The sequence below is a fragment of the Schistocerca piceifrons genome, chromosome X, assembly GCF_021461385.2.
Source record: "Schistocerca piceifrons isolate TAMUIC-IGC-003096 chromosome X, iqSchPice1.1, whole genome shotgun sequence".
NCBI lineage: Eukaryota > Metazoa > Arthropoda > Insecta > Orthoptera > Acrididae > Schistocerca > Schistocerca piceifrons.
Genome location: NC_060149.1, coordinates 418,547,409 through 418,568,601, shown reverse-complemented (window position 1 = coordinate 418,568,601; position 21,193 = coordinate 418,547,409).

Sequence of the window (21,193 nt, the reverse complement as noted above, 5' to 3'; positions counted from 1 at the left end):
GCGTTAGCCCCTGCGCAACCCATACGCAGCGTGTATCGCAAATGCACAGACTATCTCATCACGCTCCCTGACCGAATCACATTCCCACTTAGTGCCACCTACACGGTCCCCATTCATATCTTCCATATTTACCAATTTTAGATACCCACTGGAGGTCGAACCTAAATGTGCATTCACGCTGAAGGTTGTGGATACGTTGTCCATCGAGGCGAACAGGCAGCGATTCCACAACCTTCAATGCAGACGCACATTTACGTTCGACCTATAGCGGGAATCTAAAATTAGCGAGCATGGAGGTCATGGATGAGGACTGTGGACAGGTGGCAATAGGTGGGAATGTAAGTCGCTCAGGGAGCGTGCTGAGATATTCCGCCCATTTGCGATAAACACTCTGTCTAGGTGAATCAGTAGTTAATGCACCTGCCTAGGAAGCAGGAGTTACCAGGTTCGAGTCCCGGTCCGGCACACATTTTCACTCAATGCCGCTGATTACACATAAAGGCCCGATGCAGCTGATGTCATTAGTTCCTTCCTTCCCTTTCCTTTTTCCCCCTCCACCTTCGATTTATATAATATGTAAAACAGCTTTGAATTCCACGTGGTATGTGTTCTTTCAGTCATGTCTGATGCACATTTATTTTCGACCTCCATCAGGAATCTACAATTAGCGAACATGGAGGGCATGGATGCGTACTGCATAGGTGACATTGGGTGGGAATATGAGTCGGCCAGGGAGCGAGCCGAGATAGTCCGGGCATTTGCGACAAACACTGTGTCTGGGTGACACAGTGCTTAACGCACCTGCATAGTAAGCAGGAGATCCGGGGTTCGCGTCCAGGCTAGCACACATTTTCACTCGTCGCTGCTGATTTCGCATAAAGACCGATGCAGCTGATACCATGAGTTCCGTCCCTTTTCTTTCCTGTCTCCCCCTACCACGTCAATTTACATAATATGTATTACAGCTTCGGATTCCGTGTTCCATGTATTCATATATATGAATAAATATTTTATTCCGTGTTCTGTAAGCTACTTACTGAAGTGACGAAAGTCATGGGACAGGTATATCCACATATACAGGTGACGGTGGTATCGTGTACACAAGATATAAAAGGGCAGTGCATTGGTGGAGCTGTCATTTGTACTTAGCTGATTCATGTGAAAAGGTTTCCGAAGTGATTATGGCCGCACGACGGGGTTGCAGACTTTGAGCACGGAATGGTAGTTGGAGCTAGATGCATGGTACATTCCACTTCGGAAATCGTGAGGGAATCAATATTCCAAGTTACACAGTGTCAAGAGAGTGCCAAAAATACCAAATTTCAGGTATTATCTCCCACCATGAACGACGCAATTGCCGACGGCCTTCACTTAACGACCGAGAGCAGTTGGGATTTCGTAGCGTTGTCAGTGCTAACACACAAGCAACACTGCGTGAAATAATAGTAGAAATCAATGTGGCACATACGACAAACGTATCCGTTAGGACAGCACAGTGAAATTTGTCGTTAATGGGCCATAGCAGCAAACGACCGACCCGAGTGCATTTGCTCACAGCACGATATCGCCTGCGGTGCCTTTCCTGGGCTCGTGACCGTATCGGATGGACCCTAGACGACTGGCACACCGTGTCTTCGCCAGATGAGTCCCGATTTCAGTTGGTAAGAGCTGATGGTAGGGCTCGAGTGAGGCGTAGAACCCACGAAGGCATGGACCCAAGCTGACAACAAGGCACTGTACGAGCTGGTGATGGTTCCATAACAGTGTGTGCTGTGCTTACGCGGAGTGGATCGGATCCCCTGGTCGAAATGATCCGATCGTTGACTGGAAATGATTATCGTTGGCTACTTGGAGGACATTTACAGCCATTCATGGACCTCGTGTTCGCAAACATGTCACCTGGCCATAATCGTTCGCGACTGGTTTTAAGAACGTACTGGAAATTCGAGTGAATGATTTGGCCACCAGGATCGTCCGATACAAATCCCATCGACAATTTATGAGACATAATCGAGAGGTCAGTTCGAGTGCAAAAACGTGCATCGGCAACACTTTCGCAATTATGGACGGCTACAGAGGCAGCATGGCTCAATGATTCTGCAGCAGACTTCCACCGACTTGTTGAGTCCATGCCACGTCGAGTTGCTGTACTACGCCGGACAAAAGGAGGTCCGACATGATATTGGGAGCTATCCCATGACTTTTGTCACCTCAGCGTATCTTGTGGGAGAAAACACCCACTGGCGTCCTGTCCCGCACCGTAGAAGAATGCCAGTAGATGCGCAATGGTTCAAATGGCTCTGAGCACTATGGGACTTAACATCTGAGGTCATCAGTCCCCTAGACTTAGAACTACTTAAACGAAACTTAACCTAAGGACATCACACACATCTATGCCCGAGCCAGGATTCGAACCTACGACCGTAGCAGCAGCGTAGTTCCGGACTGAAGCGCCTAGAACCGCTTGGTCACAGCAACCGGCAGATGCGCAATAATAACTGATTAACGCGAAACAATAATACCAAAAATGACTCAGATTATACTATTGCAAAGATACAGACAGTAAAACAAAGTACACTATTCTCTTTACACGTTATTTTAGCGGTAAAATGCGCTCATGCAACGGAGTCAGTCACAGTCCATAAGCTGTATTTGCCCGGCTACTCCCGTGTCAGGAGTGAAACAACGAAACAAAAAATATTTTGACGACTCGTGCCACGAAAGGTAGCAAGTTTTGTCACCCCCATGGAGCTTGTGCTCGGTGCTGATATTTTTGTTCAAATCTATCTATTTTTTAAATTCTCGCCTTTCATTGGCATGCATAATGTTTATGATGCATTCTGTTGGTGGTGTCCTCAGATCTTCTGCGATCATAGTACGTTATTCGCAACTGCAAAATAGTTTCACAAGAGAAACTAAAAACTGTAAGAAAATGAGAAAAATCTTGGGTACTTATAGTTGTCTATTTTGAATAGAAACTACTACACTCCTGGAAATGGAAAAAAGAACACATTGACACCGGTGTGTCAGACCCACCATACTTGCTCCGGACACTGCGAGAGGGCTGTACAAGCAATGATCACACGCACGGCACAGCGGACACACCAGGAACCGCGGTGTTGGCCGTCGAATGGCGCTAGCTGCGCAGCATTTGTGCACCGCCGCCGTCAGTGTCAGCCAGTTTGCCGTGGCATACGGAGCTCCATCGCAGTCTTTAACACTGGTAGCATGCTGCGACAGCGTGGACGTGAACCGTATGTGCAGTTGACGGACTTTGAGCCAGGGCGTATAGTGGGCATGCGGGAGGCCGGGTGGACGTACCGCCGAATTGCTCAACACGTGGGGCGTGAGGTCTCCACAGTACATCGATGTTGTCGCCAGTGGTCGGCGGAAGGTGCACGTGCCCGTCGACCTGGGACCGGACCGCAGCGACGCACGGATGCACGCCAAGACCGTAGGATCCTACGCAGTGCCGTAGGGGACCGCACCGCCACTTCCCAGCAAATTAGGGACACTGTTGCTCCTGGGGTATCGGCGAGGACCATTCGCAACCGTCTCCATGAAGCTGGGCTACGGTCCCGCACACCGTTAGGCCGTCTTCCGCTCGCGCCCCAACATCGTGCAGCCCGCCTCCAGTGGTGTCGCGACAGGCGTGAATGGAGGAACGAATGGAGACGTGTTGTCTTCAGCGATGAGAGTCGCTTCTGCCTTGGTGTCAATGATGGTCGTATGCGTGTTTGGCGCCGTGCAGGTGAGCGCCACAATCAGGACTGCATACGACCGAGGCACACAGGGCCAACACCCGGCATCATGGTGTGGGGAGCGATCTCCTACACTGGCCGTACACCACTGGTGATCGTCGAGGGGACACTGAATAGTGCACGGTACATCCAAACCGTCATCGAACCCATCGTTCTACCATTCCTAGACCGGCAAGGGAACTTGCTGTTCCAACAGGACAATGCACGTCCGCATGTATCCCGTGCCACCCAACGTGCTCTAGAAGGTGTAAGTCAACTACCCTGGCCAGCAAGATCTCCGGATCTGTCCCCCATTGAGCATGTTTGGGACTGGATGAAGCGTCGTCTCACGCGGTCTGCACGTCCAGCACGAACGCTGGTCCAACTGAGGCGCCAGGTGGAAATGGCATGGCAAGCCGTTCCACAGGACTACATCCAGCATCTCTACGATCGTCTCCATGGGAGAATAGCAGCCTGCATTGCTGCGAAAGGTGGATATACACTGTACTAGTGCCGACATTGTGCATGCTCTGTTGCCTGTGTCTATGTGCCTGTGGTTCTGTCAGTGTGATCATGTGATGTATCTGCCCCCAGGAATGTGTCAATAAAGTTTCCCCTTCCTGGGACAATGAATTCACGGTGTTCTTATTTCAATTTCCAGGAGTGTAGATTTTAAATAATTGTCCATTCCCTTCCTTTCGTGTTAATTCCAAGCTCTCTGTAAAGCCACGCAAATACATCAACTTGTAGAACTTTTAATGCTTTTGAAGTATTTCATGCTTTTTATTTTGCGTGCTTCTCCAATGTATGCTAGAGAACGTTTAAAATCTTTTCGAAACTTTCTGGCACTTCAAAGCTATCATTAAACAATGTGCTCGATTTTAAATCTTTCCGTCGTCCTGTGTCATGAGCTGTTACCAGCGACTGTTGCGTATTTGTTAAATTTGCGTAATGTGCATGCGAGTCTAAGTTCTTTTTTTTTTTAAGTGGCTATTCACCAATACATTATTGATGACACGGATTTTTTTTCTTTTTATTCATTGATCACCAAGGACTATCTTGAATTCTGTTAATGTGTTTTGCATGTAAAAATTTTCTGAATTATTAATTTATAGCATAAGCTGTTGCTAGAGATCTGTTTCAATGTTGATGGACTGTGATTATGTGTCATTAGCTGATATACAACATGTGGAGTACGAAAATTCACTCTCCACTGTTCTTACATGCTCACAGCATATTTATTTTAAATTTCAACGCGCCAATTCCATTTACACTGATTTGAAATTGGGCAATATCAACTAATATTCCTCTTTTACTGTATTTGTACTGAGCGAGGTGGCACTATGGTAAGACCTTGGACTCATATTTGGAGGACGATGATTGAAATTTCCTTCCAACCATCCAAATTAGTTTTTGTGTGGTTTTTCTATATCGCTTGAGGCAAATGCTGGGATTGTGTTTTGAAAAGAACATGGCCAGTTTTCTACCCCATACTTCCTCATTTCAAGCTGGTATTCTGTCTCAAACGGCCTTGTCATTGACGGGACGATAAACATCCTGCTTCCTTCCTTCTTTCCTTGCTGTCGCTGTAAGCGGATGTGTGCGGATTTTTAAGTCTTTTCTGTAGTGAATTTTTGGTTCTGTATGCTATAGGAACTTCTGTCAAACTTTTTTGGATAAATTATGTCAAATGTGCATCAATTTTATTTCAACGCTTTTCAGTCTTGTCTGCACTTTAACTTTTATCAGTAGCTATTTGTCTAAGTGAGTTGAAGTGTTGTACTTATTTGTAGATTTCCAGCAAAAATACATGCCTTTGGTTTCAGCTGTAAGATCCAGAAACTTAAGTCGACTCTGTGTTTCTCTTTCAGCAAGGTAAAGGTTGTGTGGAGGAACTGAGCTAATGCCAATAATTAGCTTTCTATTTCATCCTGAAGCCCGATTATATGTGCATGTTCCTGTATTGCTTATATCCTGCCACTTGGTCAAATATTTTGTTCTGTCTTCAGCTGGAAAGCAAAATAAAATTGCCGGTCACAGGATGTCGATCTCATTCGAAGCTCTACCTCTTGTAGGTAGAATTCCTTTCCTTCCTCAATGGTGAGCTACGTAACAGTTGTTATTTCCTCTGTATATTGAATTTACTTGATGAAAGAAGAAAATACAAGAATGCAGTAAATGAAGCAGGCAAAAAGGACTACAAACGTCTCAAAAATGAAATCGACAGGAAGTGCAAAATGACTAAGCGGGCATGGCTAGAGGACAAATGTAAGGATGTAGAGGCTTATATCACTAGGGGTAAGATAGATACTGCCTACAGGAAAATTAAAGAGACCTTTGGAGAAAAGAGAGCCACTTGTATGAATATCAAGAGCTCAGATGCAAACCCAGTTCTAGGCAAAGAAGGGAAAGCAGAAAGATGGAAGGAGTATATAGAGGGTCTATACAAGGGCGATGTACTTGAGGACAATATTATGGAAATGGAAGAGGATGTAGATGAAGATGAAATGGGAGATACGATACTGCGTGAAGAGTTTGACAGAGCACTGAAAGATCTGAGTCGAAACAAGGCTCCGGGAGTAGACAACATTCCATTAGAACTACTGACGGCCTTGGGAGAGCCAGTCCTGACAAAACTCTACCATCTGGTGAGCAAGATGTACGAGACAGGTAAGATACCCTCAGACTTCAAGAAGAATATAATAATTCCAATCCCAAAGAAAGCAGGTGCTGACAGATGTGAAAATTAACGAACAATCAGTTTAATAAGTCACGGATGCAAAATACTAACGCGAATTCTTTACAGACGAGTGGAAAAACCGGTAGAAGCCGACCTCGGGGAAGACCAGTTTGGATTCCGTAGAAATCTTGGAACACGTGAGGCAATACTGACCTTACGACTTATCTTAGAAGAAAGATTAAGGATAGGCAAACCTACGTTTCTAGCATTTGTAGACTTAGAGAAAGCTTTTGACAATGTTGACTGGAATACTCTCTTTCAAATTCTGAAGTTGGCAGGGGTAAAATACAGGGAGCGAAAGGCTATTTACAATTTGTACAGAAACCAGATGGCAGTTATAAGAGTCGAGGGGCATGAAAGGGAAGCAGTGGTTGGGAAGAGAGTGAGACAGGATTGTAGCCACTCCCCGATGTTATTCAATCTGTATATTGAACAATCAGTAAAGGAAACAAAAGAAAAATTTGGAGTAGGTATTAAAATCCATGGAGAAGAATGGACAGTGTCTTCAAAGGAGGATAAAAGATGAACATCAACAAAAGTTAAAGGAGGATAATGGAATGTAGTGGAATTAAGTCGGGTGATGCTGAGGGAATTAGGTTAGGAAATGAGTCACTTAAAGTAGTAAAGGAGTTTTGCTATTTGGGGAGCAAAATAACTGATGATGGTCGAAGTAGAGAGGATATAATATGTAGACTGGCAATGGCAAGGAAAGCGTTTCTGAAGAAGAGAAATTTGTTAACATCGAGTATAGATTTAAGTGTCAGGAAGTCGTTTCTGAAAGTATTTGTATGGAGTGTAGCCATGTATGGAAGTGAAACATGGACAATAAATAGTTTGGCAAGAAGAGAATAGAAGCTTTCGAAATGTGGTGCTACAGAAGGATGTTGAAGATTAGGTGGGTAGATCATGTAAGTAATGAGGAGGTATTGAATAGGATTGGGGAGAGAAGAAGTTTGTGGCACAACGTGACTAGAAGAATTGATCGGTTGGTAGGACATGTCCTGAGGCATAAAGGGATCACAAATTTAGCATTGGAGGGCAGTGCGGAGGGTAAAAATCCTAGAGGGAGACCAAGAGATGAATACACTAAGCAGATTCAGAAGGATGTAGGTTGCAGTAGGTACTGGGAGATGAAGGAGCTTGCACAGGGTAGATTAGCATGGAGAGCTGCATCAAACCCGTCTCAGGACTGAAGACCACAACAACAGCATATGCTTCTGGTGTGCTACTTAATTGTTCTATAATCGTACTCGTATAGGTCGCCAAGCGCATTTTCTCTGGTGCTTAGGCAGATATCTGCAATTTAGTTTTTGCAGTATGTAGCTACAGTCAACCGAAACAAATATTGCTCATGGATTCTTTCATACGACGTCCAGTTTCTACGGAAAGCGGCGGTTTGTTTCCCGTTAAGAGGAAATAGGTCTTCAAAACGGAATTTTACGTGCCCCATTCGATTCTGAAGCCACAAATTAGTGTAGTGCGATATTCTGTCTATCGACCTGTATTAACAGAGGTAGTAAAACAAGGAGAATAAGCAATATTACAGTATCGACAACACCGTCCAGGTCCGCGCTGACTGCAACCGCCACACAGCAACACCACTGCATTTCTAGCATTTGTAGACTTAGAGAAAGCTTTTGACAGTGATGACTGGAATACTCTCTTTCAAATTCTGAAGTTGGCAGGGGTAAAATACAGGGAGCGAAAGGCTATTTACAATTTGTGCAGAAACCAGATGGCAGTTGTAAGAGTCGAGGGGCATGGAAGGGAAGCAGTGGTTGGGAAGAGAGTGAGACAGGGTTGTAGCCTCTCCCCGATGTTATTCAATCTGTATATTGAACAATCAGTAAAGGAAACAAAAGAAAAATTTGGAGTAGGTATTAAAATCCATGGAGAAGAATGGACAGTGTCTTCAAAGGAGGATAAAAGATGAACATCAACAAAAGTTAAAGGAGGATAATGGAATGTAGTGGAATTAAGTCGGGTGATGCTGAGGGAATTAGGTTAGGAAATGAGTCACTTAAAGTAGTAAAGGAGTTTTGCTATTTGGGGAGCAAAATAACTGATGATGGTCGAAGTAGAGAGGATATAAAATGTAGACTGGCAATGGCAAGGAAAGCGTTTCTGAAGAAGAGAAATTTGTTATTCTTCGTTTTTTCCTGTCCCTGTTAATATATATCGATAAAACAAATACACACTAGATAGAATGGGGAACGCTCATTCGAAAGGGTGCGTAAAATACCGCTTTAAAAATAATTTTGTTCGTAGCGAGCAACAAACCGACGCTTAGGCCTACCGGCAGTAATGGGCGTCACATGAGAGACTTGATGATCAGCATTTGTTTGAGCTGCGTCCAGCTGCGCGTCATAAAAACGAAACTGCAAATATCTGCCGAAACACCAGAGAGAATGCGCGTCACGACTTTTAGGAGAGACACCCTATATCTCAAATGACAAGAGTGTTGGTTTTTGAGGTACAATTATGTTCCTGATTTGTTGAACGAGATCGGTACTATCTTATATACTTCTGTTATGAGTGGATATTTAATGGCTTTGTAGAAATGTGTTTGCACTCTCACTAAATGCTTAGAGAGCGATTTAAAAAAAAGAAAATATCACTACTGCCCTGATGCAAATGTATGGTTACGGATTTATTTTGCTTTATATTGTGTCCGCTGTACGAAACTTCTGTATCGCTTTTTTACTCAGTGATTTGAGAGCGAAAACTTGAAGCTTTTTAAAAGTATCTGTATCTTTCTCTGCCAGCTGTGAACTGATACTTTTTTTAGTCTTTATGTGGTTTCCAAGTAGCTTCTTAGTTTTGCTCTTGCACATTTAATTTTTTATGAAAATTAAGGTACCCCTTGTTAGTCTTCACAATGAGTGCATCATGTCATTCTAGTTTATTGAATATGTCCCTGGAAGATTTCTCTTCCCTTGGTTTTTTCCTGATTGATGGACTTCTCGTTTTCCATGATCGTATGTCTCACCTCATCTGCAACGAGCTGTCTGATGACGCTTGCATTTAAGAGGGGATGTAATGGATTTTGGTCCAAAAAGTTGATTTTTCAAAAATATTATTTTGTTGATCTACACAGTTTAATCTATGTTGTGTGTGAATTTTATTATGATAGCAGCTTTAGAAATGCCTTTAAATTGTTAAACTGATTAACTCTGCACTGACGATCGCTCTCAGCTTTTCCGACATTTGGAAAACTGCTTGATTCAGCTGAATTTTTGTCAGTGTGATGGCTATTTTCTTTCGATATCTTTGGCTGACACTTTCAGTCTGGAACTGCGCGACCGCTACGGTCGCAGGTTCGAATCCTGCCTCGGGCATGGACGTGTGTGATGTCCTTAGGTTAGTTAGGTTTAAGTAGTTCTAAGTTCTATGGGACTGATGACCTCAGATGTTAAGTCCCATAGTGCTCAGAGCCATTTTTTGGCTGACATCTATATCTCCGGCTGACATCTATATCTTTGTCTGAAAACTTTCTTGCATCTGGTTTATTTACGTTTTGACAATACTAACACGTATTAGTAGGTGGAAGGTTGAATTCGCAAATTTTGACGTGGAAGTCAAGATTTATGCATAATGAGTGGTGGAGAAACTGTATTTAGGAAACGGAGGTTTCATAGAAATCGTTTTACCAACAAAAAAGAGGAAGCAACTTGAAATGAAGAGCGTAAGCTCTCAGCTTCAGCATAGAAACTTGGGACAGAAGAATTGTACAGGTGCATGAATGATGTTGATATGGATTCCACTGGATTCAGACTTACTGATTTAGAGCCTCTCTGCCAGGCTATAAAGTTTTCATGTTCATGTGTTAGCTATAAAAACACGGAATGCATGATTGTTGTTGAAGAAAGTAGAGTGGGAATAGCTTTTGATTTTAAATTAATTTGTAATTCATGTGGTTATGAATTTTCATTTTCCTCCTCCAAAAAATATGACACTGATATATATGAAAGCAATTTTAGGTTAGCATATGCTCTGAGATGCCTTGGACAGGGCAGGGAAGGAGGTAATTTATTGTGTGATTTTCTGAACATGCCTCCACCTTGTGCAAGGTTTGAAAAAATAAATAAATAAATGTGTGATGCCGTATGCGATACTGCCAAAGTTTCTATGAAGAAAGCAGTTGGAGGAATTGGTAGAAATAAACCAAAAAGAAATAGATCCTGGTGTAGATATTCGTGACAGTGAATCTCCTACAAATGTTACTGACCTGTGTGTGTCTGTGGATGGGACCTGGATGAAAAGGGGTCATACATCTCTGTATGGAGTTGCATCTGTTATTGTTATTGACTCACGTAAAGTTTTAAATGTAAAAATTATATCTAAATACTGTCACCAGTGTGCAACGAGGAAGACAGTGAGAAACTGTGGCGTGATCTAAACATTATAGTGGCTCAAGTGTAGGCATGGAGGTTGCTGCAGTTGTGAGGATGTTCTCCTGATCTGAGGGCCACTATGCTGTTAGATATACTAAATACCTTGGTGATGGGGACTCCTCTTCATTCAAAGCTGTAACAGATAAAAATCTGCACAATACAACAATAGAAAAGTTGGAATATGTTGGTCACATCCAAAGGAGGCTTGGTAGTAGGCTTCGTCGCTTGCTGAAAGAGGAGAGAGGTGAAGTACTTGAGGATGGAAAACCACTAGGAGGAAAAGGCAGGCTGAAAGAAATTGGTTCTCTTCAGTTATTTTATGGGAGAGCTATCAGGAAAAACACACATAATTTAGAGGCGATGAGACGTGCTGTGTGAGCAATTTTTTTTCCACAAATTATCCACTGACCAAACACCAATGCGCAATCTGTGTCCGAAAGACGATTGGTGTAAGTCCAACAACAGAAATGAGACGTATTCACATAAACACTCATTACCAGAACCTGTTTGAATGCAATAAAGCCCACATTCAGGTTTCTTGCAAACCTTATATTGAGGAAGTGTCTTCACAGAGAGACAAAAAATGCAAATGAAAACCTCAATAATTTAATTTGGATTAGATGCTCAAGAAGGACATTCTGTGGACCTTAAATACTCAAAATGGGTGTCTATGATGCAGTTTTATGTTACAATAACAGAAATAATGGCAAAATTGAAGTGCTGGAGAGAGTTGGTATAGATCCTGGTGTGTTTACGACAAAAGCATTTTACACCATCGACGAGAGCAGGGTCAAGAAAGTTAACAGATCAGTGTCTTACCTGCAAATACAGGCCAGGCAGATTCGAAGATAAGAGAAGAGAAACCTGGAGGATGAGGAGTATCACTATGGAGGATTTTAAAATTGTGGTAAGCTTGTTGCATGTATAAGTATGAGAAGAAAATCTTTGAACCTTATTTTCTCTGCTTTGCATTTTTTACATTATTAGAAGCCTTTTCTCAAAAAGTTATTGCGCTAATGCTATGAAATTTTCAGGAACTGTTCGCAACTTGTCTTTGTCTCCTTGGAACTAAAAAATGCGAGATCCCGCAACTTGTCTTTGTCTCCTTGGAACTAAAAAATGCGAGATCCTGCAATTACATTCTGATTTTTAGATGATTGTATGTAGAAAAAGAAGTTAATTTTGGATGTGCAAAATTAAAAACTCTGTTAATGATACAATTTTTACCATGAATTAATAACTGTAGTTCAGTGGTCTTATAATCCTCACAGGACATTGCAATAAAATTTTCAGATTAATTGCATGATAAGAATTTGAGTTATGGCTTTTTATAAGAAAGACAATAAAAAATTAAAATTCAGATTTCAGGCAAAATATTAATCGTGCATATTTTATTATATTTTTCCGTTAAAACACAGCTCTTTTTCTTTACACATGCAAAATTTTATATTTGTACGTTAATAAATGTGGCAGTAATGATTTTTTAAATAAATGCATACATTTTCCGTAACATCTCCCCTTACGTTTTTGCGATGGTGCCTTCGTGTTGCTTTATTGTATGTTTAGACTTATTTATGACGTATGCTCTTGTTTCGCGTAGGTATGTAGGAGTCGATATTCTCTTTTGGTCCTTCTTTTGGAGATCCTGTTCTTGTTTTGTGAGTTTTTCGCTGGTAAGATTGATCAGTCACTCACGTATCGTATGTTTGTATTGTGTGTATGGTCGGTATTTCGCCATTATCATCATCATCACCATCATCATCATCATCAGTCAATTCAGTCACTCCTGATGTGGCCTCTTTGGGGAGGCGTGCATCATAGGATCCCAGCAGGATCTTCCATTTCTGCGGATCTTGAGCTTCCCGTTGCCAATTGCATCCACCTGTCTTTAGTAAGTCTCTGTTCAATCACTCCGGTGGTCTTCCCTTCCGTCTTTTTTGGCAAACTGCACTGGAATATAGTAACTGTCATTCTTTCTTCGAGCTACATGAGCAGCCCACTGCCATTTCGACGTATTTCCTTTTACCATTATGTCACTGGCATTTGTTGTACGCCTAATATCTACTGCTTTCTTTCTGTCTGTCTTTCTTTGTGTAGTCCAACACTGATTTTTCCATTCCTCTTTGAGCTACCATGAGTTTACTAACAACGAACTCATTTAATGTCCATGTCTCGTAAGTTGTTGCTGGTAGTATATATTGGTCAAAAACTGCTATCTTCAGCTCATTCGTCATCTTTGACTTGAAAACTAAAGAGTGTCTTCCGTATGCTTACCAGATCAGTTTAATACGTCGACATATTTTTGGTTTCAAGTCTCCTTTCATACTTGCGAGCTGACCTAGGTAGCCGTATTCTGTGACCCTCTGCAGCAGTTGTATAATTTCAGCACATGTATTTCCTTCCTTTGGCCATTCTTTCATCATGATCTGTATGTTACCCATAGCTTGACAAATGAAAATTGAACTTAGTTATGTAAATTCTGCATTTTGTTTGCCCACTGTGCTGCCGATGACATCTTGGTTACACTGATTCACTGATTTCTGTGTTAGTAGTTAATAATGATAACATCATCCTCACCACAGCTTATTGCGATTTAGTAATTGTGTTGAAGAGACGTGCAACATATTTGTGGCGTCAGTAAATTTGAAATAACTGTGTTTTGCGAGATATTCAAGTTATTTCTTATTCAGCAAAGATGAAACTGAAATAATTAATTAATTACCTGGAGAGTGAACAGAAAACGTTGCTTGCGTGACTATTCGGTGTGTATTCTGTTAAATATCGGTGAGTGAGCACGAATGTGTCAAAAACATATGAAACGACGGAGCTGTCTAACCAAATAAGCACAATTCGAACTGATTGTGTTACCCTATTACGTGATGTGTATACATGGTACTAACTGGGCGTAGATGCGCACTACAAGTGGTAAAATGACGCTTAACGACCGGCTACGAAGTAAACAAAATGTTGGATTACACGTCTGTGGACCTTTAGAAACCCTCACTCTTAAGAAGTTATGTGCTTGAAGAGCTCTTTGTTTCATAGTTCAGTTCTAGGTACAGTAATGTCATCGCTTTACGTCACCTGCTATTCATAGAGTAGCTCGAGACAAACAACTGCTTCTCTCGTAAACCATTTTCTTCTATTTTCCTCCGGGTGCCGTTACGTGAACCGGCGGGAAACCTGTTCAGATGCGCAGCGAACGATTTCGTGGGACCGCGTTACTCTACGCGAAAACGAGTTCGCTTCGCGTTGCCCCCCAGAAAATATTCTGCTTCTTAAACCCTCAGAGCCACTGCTTCATTGTACATGATGGCTAGTTCGGCTAGACTTATTAAATATGCACAACCTGTGATGTCAGTGGTTGTGGACTTAAAGGCAAAGAATTCATCAATAACAAAAAATTTGGAGTTTGCGCTTTGGTGCGAGTCATTTCACAAGCCCTTAGTGTATCGATGTACTGTAAATCAGACCTTAGGAAATCGTTGTGGAGACGACTCTGTAATTTTCGAATATTTTTTCGCTGTCATCTATATTGTCAAGGTTGTCATAAGCGAGATTTCAAAAACATTGGCTTCTTGAAATCACTATAATTTTGATATCCGTTTTGGAGTTTGATGTAGTCTCAGTCGTCTCGAGAAAATCGGTAAAATTAATTAACAAAAACTGAAAATGTCAGCAGAAAAGAAAAATTAAACTCTTTGAAACACTGGTTACCAGCTAGCCACAGTCATATCTTAAAGGTAAATCACAGATCATTTCGTCTCTTTTTCATTTAGGTAATCGCAATCCACAGCACAGTGTGATGGCTATGAAGTACTATGTTTTATTTTTCTTTGTCCTATCCGGCCATCTAAATTATGGGTTTTCCAGTGGTTCCTCTAAATCACAGAAGGCAAATGTCGGGGTGATTTCACTGGAAAGGATGCAGATGATTTCCTTCCCATCTTTCCCCGATCCGACCTTGTGTTCAGTGTCCATTACCTGGCCGTTAACGGGACGTTAAACGCAAATCTTCCTTTCTTTTTTCTAATTGTGAAGCTAGTACAGATGTTGCTAGTAGCTGTAACAGCATCTGGTGCCCTAGAAAGTGGAAGGGTGTTTATTGCATCATTATTGTATCACTTGCACAGCTCTACATTTAGTGCACATGTGTCAAACTACATTCTGGAAAGCTGCATTCGAAATATGCGTCAAACGGCAATAAACGCCACGGCACTACATCGCTAAGAGTCCACAAGAAGAGGATATAAAAAGCCTGTAGCCTCCAACCGAAGATTGGTCTTGGCGTCCAACAGAAGATGCGTTCTTACAATAAGGTGACAAAAGTCATAGGATAGAGATATACACATATACAGACGGCGGTAGTACCGTCTACACAAGGTATAAAAGCGTAGTGCTTTAGTTGTCGTTTGTACTCAGGTGATTCATGTGTAAAGGTTTTTGACGTGATTATGGCCACACGACGGGAATTAACAGACTTCGAGTGGAATTCAATATTCTGAAATCAACAGTGTCAAGATTGTGCCGACAATACCAAATTTCAAGTATTAACTCTCACCACAGACGGCGCAGTGGCCGGTGGCCGTCACTTAACGACCGAGAGCAGCGGCGTTCGCGTAGAGTTGTCAGTGCTAACAGACAAACAGTATTGCGTGAAATGACCATAGATATCAATGTGCGAAGTCTGCAGCGCGCAAAAGGAGGTCCGGCACGATATTAGGAGGCATTCCATGACTTTTGACACTTCAGTATATATCCGAAAGCAGTTATGGCAATTTTTGAATAAATATGAAATACATTACTTGTGGCCGTTTGCGATTTTCAAAATGCAATCCTCATAATTCTCCCTTTGTCTCATGGCCATTTCTTTGGTGTTGCTGAAGAGCCAATGTGTTATAGAATCATCTCAATGCCCTACTTATCTTGCGTCACAAGGCGATCGTGATATACATGTTTTCAAATCATTATTTGTGTTCTTTCTCCGCGTAGTGTGCCAGACTGTTGTACTTTTCCGTTTATTTTCATTTCAATTTGCTTAAATTCATGTAGGGAAAATGACACTTGCCGGCCGATGTGGCCGAGCGGTTCTAGGCGCTACAGTCTGGAACCGCGCGACCGCTACGGTCGCAGGTTCGAATCCTGCCTCGGGCATGGATATGTGTGATGTCCTTAGGTTAGTTATGTATAAGTACTTCTAAGTTCTAGGGGACTGATGACCTCAGAAGTTAAGTCCCATAGTGCTCAGAGCCATTTGAACCAAAATGACACTTGTTATACAACGAATCGTGGCAGCTGCATCCTTCGAAAATGAGGTTCAACTCAAAAACGATATTTTAATATTTTATGTTATTAAAATAGAACTAGATAAGCGTGATTATTGTTTGTTCACAATCGTCATCTAAGTATACGATTTTCGTTTTCGTATCAGATTTATCCTTTGTCTTGGAATAAGTTTCATAGCAAATGGTTGGTACACATGTTATGTTAGTCTGTTGGTTGTTAGAGGATGTTTAAACAGAAGAAAGTAGGTTTTCAATTTGGTAAGTTGTCTAAGTGTTTACTAAAGCTGTGTTTGTAATGAAAATAAGGAAAATGTTGTACCGAAGACTGGCAGAATATTTAGTTACAGAAAAATATTTTTTCCCGCTTAATGCAAGCATCGGACAGTGAAATATCCTAAGAACGCTTCTGCAAAAATTTTTGTGTTTACACTAATACCAATTCACTGCAGTGGTGCAGTAGACATTCTAGAGGAGCAAATGCGGACACAAAAAATCATAAGGGTGGAGGAACACTGTCATCAAGGGTTAAAGAGAAATCTGGCATATGTACACTGGGTGATAAAAAAAACACCCAGAAGGGAAGGAGAAAGCGAAACTGAACTTCACCGACTGAGAGGATACGTGAAGTTATTTCAGTGATTAAGAAATCGAGTCAAATTTGTAAAGAACTTGACAATATGAGTCCCCTTATCAGTGTGACGTTGCACCGCGTCCGGCCTGGATGCATGCACTGATGCGGCTAGGAAGTGTGGCTTCGATAGTCAGGATGCCACAACGTAGGTGCACGCTGTCGTAAGTCGGCAGTCGGCACTATGAGACAAGGCTAACTACGCCGATCACCGCGCCCTCTGGCCGACGCTGCGGGAGTGCCGTCTTGTTTTCAGCCATTTTCATCAAGAGCAGACGGCCTGGAAATATCCCTTCTACTACCGAGTGGGCTAGCTTGCTATTGAGACTTCGCATTAGTTACGTTCAGTTAAAGTTTGGACAGCAACGAGTATTTGTTAGTTTTGAGATTAGACAGAACAGTCATCCTAACTTCACAGGAATAGACATGGACTACGGCTTCACACCTACGTGTTCATCCTACCCAAAGTTATGTATACATTTGATATTTACTTGTGTTTTTGACTCTATTAAAAGCGTTAAAGTTACATGCAGTACCCGAATACCCCGCCTGTCCAAAAAAAAAAAAAAAAGTTGGAAGAATGGTGGGATCTCTCTCCAGGTCACCGCCATACTCGTCGACGATTGTCATCTGGGGCAGTGCAGAGCCTCAGTTCATTGCTGAACACAATGCGACGCCATTCATCAGAGGTCCATGCTTCCCGGTGACGGCACCACTCCAAATTCAACAGTTTTTGTACCGTTAACGTTGTCACGCCATCAAACGTCGGGTCAGTGTCACAACCGAATGTCCCACAAATCAGGATAGTCCACGAGTCGATCAGCCAGTCATACGGTCATCCGTAATGAAGTCCCTTTCAAACTCTTGTCAGGCGCTAACAGCGCTGTCTCACACTAGAACACGGCATCTCCCTGTCCTTCACAGTGAACATTCAACATCTGACGTTGTAACAACACTAAACACGAATAACACAAAGAGATTCTTGTGACCGCTCTATCTGTCACAGAGAATTCCAACTCTAATCATTTAGATACGCAATGATAGTGTATACTTGTATGAGGTTACATTGACATCCAGCCGGCCGCTGTGGCCGAGCGCTTCTAGGCGTTTCAGTCCGGAACCACGCTGCTGCTACGGTCACGGGTTCGAATCCTGCCTCGGGCACGGATGTGTGTGATGTCCTTAGGTTAGTTAGGTTTAAATAGTTCTAAGTCTAGGGGACTGATCACCTCAGATGCTAAGTCCCAGTGCTTAGAGCCATTTTTTTACATTGACATCCGACCATGTCTTCCGGGTGCTTCACTTCTTTTGTCGAACAATGTCCATCCTAAAAAGATTAGTCCGTAGTCCAACTTCCAGTACAAAAAAAATGGTTCTAATGACTCTGAGCACTATGGGACTTAGCATCTGAGGTCATCAGTCCCCTAGAACTTAGAACTACTTGAACCTAACTAACCTAAGGACATCACACACATCCATGCCCGAGGCAGGATTCGAATCTGCGACCGTAGTGGTCGCGCGGTTCCAGACTGAAGCGCCTAGACCCGCTCGGCCACACTGGCCGGCTCCAGTACTAAGGTTCCAAGTCAACAACCGAAGAACAATCCAAGAGAAGAGAAATCCATAGCTAGGATTCGATAGCTTGTGTAGCGAGTCGGAGTAAACGACATTAAGCGTAAACACTCTTTTTTCATTGTCTACCCGTAAATGTAGAAATGGCTGTTCGAGTTCTGACTTGTAGAGGCAAGGTCTTTAAAGCCAAGTTGGGAATATTTGAGAGGGGATTCCTAGTTCCGGCATTTGCGGTAGGGCTACGACACACGTGAGAGTTTTTTGCGCTGAGATAGTTTGGTTCTCTCAGTCAGTACTCGCACAATTGTCTACAGAAGGGGCGTATTTTCGCTGATAGTTACTGTCTCATAGTTCCTTGCTTAGTCTTGTACCGCAAGGAAGCAAGGCAGAGGATGTTGTTATGGGTGGCTGGTATCCTTTTTCTACAACACAAATTCACAAGTGGATTAATATAGTACTCTATTACATGAACTGGAAACATTTAAGCCGGCCGGAGTGGCCGTTGGTTCTAGGCGCTAAAGTCTGGAGCCAAGCGACCGCTACGGTCGCAGGTTCGAATTCTGCCTCGGGCATGGATATGTGTGATGTCCTTAGGTTAGTTAGGTTTAATTAGTTCTAAGTTCTAGGCGACTGATGACCTCAGAAGTTAAGTCGCATAGTGCTCAGAGCCATTTGAGCCATTTTGAAACATTTACTTAACTTGAATAGAGTGCATGTTTTGTGGTACAAGGTCATCAGTAGTGGTCCTCTTGCAGACAGTAAAGTTCAATTCTGGTTGAGGTAAACTAGACCTGCTATAGTCACTAATCTCGCTGCTATGTACTGTCGTGGTCTGTGACGAACGAAACCCGTTCTGTGAGTATACCGACAGATGCCAGCTGGATGATTGAGTGAGTGGGATCCTCCGGTCAACGGCGGTGGCCTAAATACGTGCGGTCGAGAGGGCGTTGGCGGCGTGATGCTTGTGGGTGTGTGTCAGGCCTCTCTCATGATAGGGGCGCTTGATCTCCGCGCTTCATCTTTGCCGACCGGTGTGCTGGCGACAGCTTACTCCAGCACACCTTGCGAGTACTTCCTGTAAGTGTCTGAGAGTGTTGCAAGAGCAGATGTCGGAAGCGATTACGCACAGCAGGATGAGAGTATCTGTGAGAACTGAGAGATCACACTCCGCGAGATTTTTTTGTCGTAGATGTGTGCGTGAAGGAAGAGGTTGCGATGAAAGAGCGTTGGATTGCAGCTGTACTTTTAATGCTTTTAGTGCCAAAGAAAAAACGTAAATGACCGGCTCGTGTTGGATAAGAGAGCGGTTTAGGTGGCGGGATGATTTTTGAGCATGCGAGAATTTCATTCGAGAACTTATGATGGAAAACCACAACAATATAGAAATTTTACGAGATTACAGCGATGGAAATCGAAGAAATACTCTCTGTAATTGGACCCAGAATTGCCGATCTAGATACTATTGTGCGTAAACCCATTAGTGTTAAAGACAGATTGCTTCTGACACTAAAATTTCTAACATGAGCTACGTCTATTCTCATTAATATTTGGTTAAGTAACCATTGCGATGACATAACATCACACCAATTTCATCTTGATAGACATAGACGTTCAAAAGTCAAGTAGGACATATATCTGATAAATGAAGCAATTTCAGTCATACATTTCTTTGATCGTGTTTACTTTTAGTGACTTAAGAAACCACTCGTAAATTCCTGAATGTCTGTTCTTCAATACGTAACATAATAACATAATCTATAAATATCGCGTTATATAACATTATGGATACATCTGTACTGCTTAAAGTTAAATGGCAATTTCGCGAGTTCCAAAACGATTACTCTCAAACGTAACATCACATATGTCTCTGTGTTAATTGATGTATATTATAAAACAACTTTGCCTTATTCCTTGAACTATGGGTATTCTGGCAAATTTCTTCTGTGGAAGTGTTAAAACTGTAGCCATTTCAGACAACAAACTTTGCCCTTAATCTCATTTCCTGTATCCCAGTAACCGTGCATTACATAACGCTGACCTTTCCTCAAGCATACTAATTAAATGCACGACTTCGTCCTGAGTCCACTTCCTGGCTTCTTTCTTCATTACTTTTATTGCCGACACATCACTGACATCCACCCACGATATGCATCCATCGCGACAGTAATCTCAAGTGTCTCGATAATGGCGGTACACGATTACAGAGCGGGGCGCTATAACGTTGATGTGGCGTAGTGGTTAGCGCGCTAGGTTATTATTAATATTTTTGTATTAACGTGGCATTGAGTCTCTTCGGTGACATTTCTTATTGTAGTTTTTTAATTCCATATGTCTATGATGTTTTATATGTTATTTACTCAGTAGCATTGTTTAAAAACCTGGAACTATCGAAATAAGCTAACTTCTCATGCTCTTCATTTTGTGAGTGAAACGGGCGGGCGATTTCTTCACTCTGAAACATGCCTCGACGACATTTATGGCTCAAAACACGCAGTTTTGTGGGTACATTTATTTAATTTAAGCATGAGTACGGAAAAATATATTACCATGATATGGTAGTGTACAAACTGTGAAATACGGCACAAATCTGGGACACAATATGGTCGCTCAGCAATCTCCAAGTACTCTCAGCTCTCCCGACAATTCCCGTCAAGTTTTTCTTGACTGAGAGCAACGGCGAGCAGCTCTTGACAGATGCAGGCTGCCGTCTACACGAGAGGTCAAAATTCGCAGAGCGCGACATCTGAGATCTTGCCCCCCAGCCACACGGCCGGCTGTATTTGTTTCCATGTATATACAATAAGTCATGACTTGCTCTACATGTGCGGTGCATC